We start from the raw sequence: 5,976 nt of genomic DNA on the forward strand, positions 1-5,976 counted from the left end.
TAGATAACTATTAATCTAAACTCAGGTTTCTCTAAAGAAGACATAAATGTAATCTAATTAGACAATGAATTGATATAAATTAAAAGCCCACAGTGTGGTAAAATTCTGGACGAGCATTTGAAATCTTATTTTAGGCAATGGCATCACATTCTATTGTTACCTAACTTAGAAAACTCAATTATATTTAACTCTTCTTTTTTAACACCATAATCAATCTGCCTCTAATATGTCAATCCTACTTCTTTTTTGTATTGAATTTATTGAGGTGACATTTGTTCATAAGGGCACAAAGGTTTCAGGTGTCTGTTTCTATGATACATGACCTGTATGTTGCATTGTGTGCCCACCACCCAAAGTCAAATTATCTTCCATCACCACATATTTGGCTCCATTTATTCAAAAAACTCATCTGCTTTCCAGTCCCACTACCACTTTCCCAATTCAGGATTTTATCATCTCCTCTCTGGGTAATTGAAATAGCCTTCTACCTGTATATCCTGTCCATCAACTATTACCTTGCCGGTCAATCATCTACATTATTATCAAAATTATCTAATTATCTCACTCTTATGTTTGAATTCCTTCAATGGCTTCCCAGTGCCTCACAATGAAAATAAATTTTCACAAAGCCCACTTGTAAAATGAATGTTTTGACTGTATCATTTCTCATCCTTTCCATTTCTCTGGTATGTTATGGATTTATGTCTCTCAGTAAATATTGACTAAATGATGAGCAATTCCTAGAAAAATTGTAGTTAAATAAACATATGTCTATAGCCATGTGGTAATTTTCTTATATTACTGAGCTGATTTTGATGTCTGTGCCTGTTATCTATTATATATGTATATAAAATACATACAATAAAGAAAAATAGGTGAATTTGAAAGAATGTCCAACATTAATGAAAGTATATTAAAATAAATTGCTTTGAATAATTCCTTCTGATTTTATTTTATTTTTTTAATTTATTTTTTCAAATACATTTGTCTCTGCCTACCCCCCACCACTTTCCCTTGCCCCCTCCCTCCTTCCCTCCCTCAGCTCTTCCTCTTTGGTTTTGTCCATGAGTCCTTGCTATATGTTCCTTGACTTTCCCCTTCCCTTCCTTTTCTCCCACGCCCCCTCCCTCCTTCCCTCTTGTCTCTGTTGATTTCTTTTCCTTTCAGTGTTGCTGGTCATATTTTCCTTGCATCTTTGCATTGTTGGTTAGGTTCCGCTTATAGGTGAGATCATATGGTATTTGTCTTTCTCCCCCTGGCTTATTTCACTTAGCATAATGCTCTCCAGTTCCATCCATGCTGTCGCAAAGTTTAGTAGTTCTTTTTTTCTTTCTGTTTTAAAAATCTTTATGCTTTGCTTTAGAAACTTAAAGAAAAAAAACAGTAATGATAGCAAAAATTAGCAATAATCTCAACATTCGAAGAGAATCAATACTGGTATTTCAGGTTCTTTCTTTCCAGCTCCCTATTTTTGAATGCACAAGTAAATTCTTTAAAAATAAGAATTCTGTGGCACATAGAGTTTGTCAGTTATGTGGTATAGTATTATCTTGAATCATTAAATTTGTTTTGAAAAGTGTGTTTTAATGAATATAGAATGTATTTAGCCATTATCTTCTTATAACTGTTTATCTTAAACATTAATTAACTCTTACCTATATCCCTAATTATTCCCTTAATATAGTTCTTTAGAAATTGGACCCCTGGAATGGAAGAATAGTTTTAATGTTCTTTTCATGTAGCAATAAATTTTTCCAGAAAGTACACCAACCATGTAAGAAAATGTTCCCATCTCGCCAACATTCTTCCAGCATTGTGTACTATCCTTTTTAGAGGTTATCTTTTGCCATTTTGAAACTAGACTTAATTTTAATTACTAAGATAATTGAACTTTTTTTGTTATGGAATCCACGGTTTGTTTTGTTTCTTTTATAAATTGTCTATTCACGTGTTTGGTCTTTTTTCCATAGAGAGATAAAATAACACATATTTTGCCAGCAGGTTTCAACACACATGGGAAAAAGATATATTCATGGAATGTACTTTTGAACCTGCATTCAAAAGAACTTAGACAGAGGTTAGTAGTAAATAAAGCAATTGCTTATGCTTAATAACACAGGTGGGGAAAGAGTTTGTAGAACACGATTTCTTTCTTTTTTTTTTAAATAAAATGTCTGTGGCTCACAGTGTAGGTATATGTACAAATCAGCTACAAACATGTTTTCATAAAAGGAGCTACTGGAAATACAGTATAAATGTCTGCTGTTTGTATCACAACATTACTATAGAAGAGCATATATAATGGTTCCTTCAAACTTAAATTTAGAAGTTAAAAAGTGAAATATCAGAGAAGCTAAAGTGTCAGAGTCATCCTTGACGTGTCTCCTATACCAATGCCAACCAATTCCTATTCATTTTTCCTGGATGTCAAAGCAGTAGAGCTCCTGGAATCCTCCCTTTTGCCACTGTCTTAACTGAAGTCTTGTCACATCTCACCGGCACTGTTGCAGCAGTTTCTGAGTGTTTAAAATCGCTCCCAGTTAGTCTCTAGTCTTGGAGTTCTGTCAGAGTTAAATCAATAGTTAAGTATCATTTTTTTTCTCTTAAAAAAGTTTGCCACACTTTCCAGAGTTATCAATAGGAAAAAATATACTTTTGGTAATTTACTTCTAATCATGCTTGAACACCTTCTGTCCTCACAAACAGGTTGTTATGAACCATGGATCTCACATCCACACATAGGCCAGCTTGTCACGGGGTAGATGCACCACTTTCCTACATCTATATTTCTTTCTTACAATGGTGTTGCCTTTGCCCTGCAGCCGCTATAACTCAAATATCCCCTATTGTATGGATCTTGCCCCAGATTCTCCAGTTAGCCTCTCCATTTTTTGTTGTTGTTCTTTTATAGTATTTTGTTAATATCTTTATGTTGTAGTATAGTACATTTTAATGATTTACCTGTATTACCCCTAAACTGTGAAGTTATTTTGCATAGCCGCTATCTTTTTAAAATTTGGTTTTTTTATGTATCTTTTATTGATTATGCTATTATAGTTGTCCTAATTTTTCCCCCCTTGCCCCCTCCACCCAGTACACCTATTCCCTCCAGCAATCCGCCCCGCCGCCTTAGTTCATGTCCATGGGTCATGCTTATAAGCTATTTGGCTTCACATTTCCTATACTACTCTTCACATCTCCCTGTCTATTTTGTACCTACCAATTTATGCTTCTTATTCCCTGCATCTTTTCCCCCAAACAAGGTAAAGTTAAAGCAGTTCATTAATACCAAGCCATTATTACATGAAATGTTAAAGGGACTTATTTAAGAAAAAGAAGATCAAAACTAAGAACATTAAAATGGCAACAAATTCACAACTATCTAAAACTGAATCTAAAAAACCAAATCAAGTAAACAACCAGAATAAGAACAGAATCATAGTTACGGAGATCACTTGAAGGGTTATCAGCTGGGAGTAGGAAAGGGAGAGAATGGGGGAAAAGGTGTATAGAGGCTATCTTAATCATCTTTTTATTGCCAGAATCTTGTGACTGGAACCATGTAAGGTGATGGATCAATCAGTGTTTGTAGAACCAATGGATAAATTTTCAAATAATTAGCAGAACCTGAACCAAATAAGCAAAACACAATTTAAGCATTTTTATTCAGTCTTTAATACCACTCTTATTATCCCTCCACTTTGTAGATGAGAAAACTAAATCTTAGAAAGGATAGGTAGCTTTCCCAAGGTAGAGCTGGGATTTGAAACTCCATCTAATTCAGAGCTGAGAATCAAGGCAGCATAACAAAAACCTGCCCTTGGAGGTTCCTACCTGTTAGGTAAGTCAAGACTTAACCACTAGGATCTTATGATTCTTGTTAGTTTTAATGAATGTGTGTGGAGAAAATCAGAAAAAAATATTTAATAAAAAGGCTCATTTTTTCTTGTGAAGTAACTATTTTTAACCTAATGTAATCCAGTATTTGTGAGACATCACCTCCAATATTCAAGTATTTCAAAATAAACGTGAAACTCTGAGGGGTGAGGCTGGTTGGCCGGGGAGGTTGGCAAAGAGGGGAAAAATGAGGACATCTGTAATAGTATAAACAGTAAAAATAAAGAAAAAAAACCCCCTGAAACTAGAAGGATTAAATTACGTCAGCTGTGAGAAATAACCTAAATAGTTTCTTTTTATAATAACCTAGCTGAAAGACCAATAAAAGAACAGACTTGAAAACATTCATCTGCCTGCAACGAGACACAATCTACATCTTTGTATACCTTAGAATGCTTCTAAGCTTGCATAGTCTCTTACTAATGTTTCCTGATAAGGAAAGGGGGTAGGAGAGAATACAAGTGTGGCGCTGAGAGAGACAAACATTGCCTGAGGTACTAAGCTGAGCTATGAATACGTGCTATTTAATTTTAAGAATTACCTTAAGAAGTTTCAAGTGTATAATTAATGTAATATATGATGAACTAGCTTACTGATTTTACCATCTTCATGAAAAACTCTATAGTGCGGCCTGAGAACACATCTTGAATTAAATAATTTAGATGCTTGTGGTAGATACATATGATAGAAAGATGGTTATATGACACCAACTAGCCCTGCAAGGTCAAGATTTCACCTGTCTTCATCATGTACTGCTGAACCAGGCTGAGGAGGTGAAATGGATCACCCATGCCCCTGATCCATTCTGACATGCTCTTGTTATTTCGGTCATGGGGACATAGTCCAAGGTAAATGTCACTGGTATGTGTTCCCCTAAAGCTAAATAAAAACAAAAGCAGAGCTTATTGATTTTTTAAAATTAATTTCTTTCTGCCAGACTTCATTTAGGCCCATTGCCTACTTTCTTTGAGAACACCTGGGCAAGCAGAAATTTCTACTGCTGACTTAGAATATGGGAAAAGTAAGCTATAAAGAGCCAAATTTTTCTTGTCCTTTAATGCAAGGGAAAAGAGATCTTCAGGAGAGGCCTGGCGATAACTCAAATTGCTACGAGGAGTAAGCAACATATCCAGGCAAATTCCTCGGAGGTAGAAGGACTCAGACAGCATTCTGATGTTATCCCTTCTAAAGTCAGAGATCCTTATCATTGCAAGATTATTTGTATTTTTGGCAAATTTCCATTTCCACTGAGGCACTGTAATTGGCTATTTCATTAAACATGTTTTTTATGCACTTAAGCAAAGTATATACCAGGATCCCCAAGTATGAGAGGTGGAATCCCATCATTTTGGAGTTTCTTGTCAAGAGAGACCGTGATTTAAGATCAAGCACTGAAGGAATGTGTCCCAACCTGCTCTCTTATCATTGAAAGACTCCATAGGAATAAGATACTTAGGATTTTATGAAAATATTTAGTCAAGTGTGTTTTGACTTAGAAACAAAATGTTTTTCAGGTCCTGAATGTTCTAGATGCCAAGCTTGTCTCAACATGAAAGGAAAGTGTGAAGGGTTACTTATGAAATAAAATAGTTGTGACTAAGGAGCCACTGCCACATTTTTCCTTCTTCAGTAAACATTGTGAAATTAACCTTTTGAGCCCTCTCTCTTCCTGATGCCGAAAGGAATATTTCATTATTAGAAGCAATGAAAATAAAATGTAACAGGTGCAGATCATGTCAGTTTTGAATAAGGGAGGATGTGATTTAGATCTGCTCGAGTAAAATTACCCTCAGATACTACAGTTCTCCTAACACTTGGGTCATGGCCTTGAGAGTAGAAACTGAGCTGAATTATATACAATTTACTAAACTCAGCCTAATGACTTATGCCACACATATTATAAGATTGAGTATGTAACTTTATTCAAGTCAGGGCATTTATTTTACTAAAGTATTAGATCTCTTTCACACATCTATTTTACTAAACTAAACATTTTAATAAACTAAACCATTTATTTTACTAAAGTATTAGATCTCTCGCACTCACACACAAACACAAACACACACACATCCTGTTTTC

Source organism: Pteronotus mesoamericanus, unplaced genomic scaffold (genome assembly GCF_021234165.1).
Source record: "Pteronotus mesoamericanus isolate MK-2021 breed Mesoamerican mustached bat unplaced genomic scaffold, CSHL_Meso_final scaffold_31, whole genome shotgun sequence".
Lineage (NCBI taxonomy): Eukaryota > Metazoa > Chordata > Mammalia > Chiroptera > Mormoopidae > Pteronotus > Pteronotus mesoamericanus.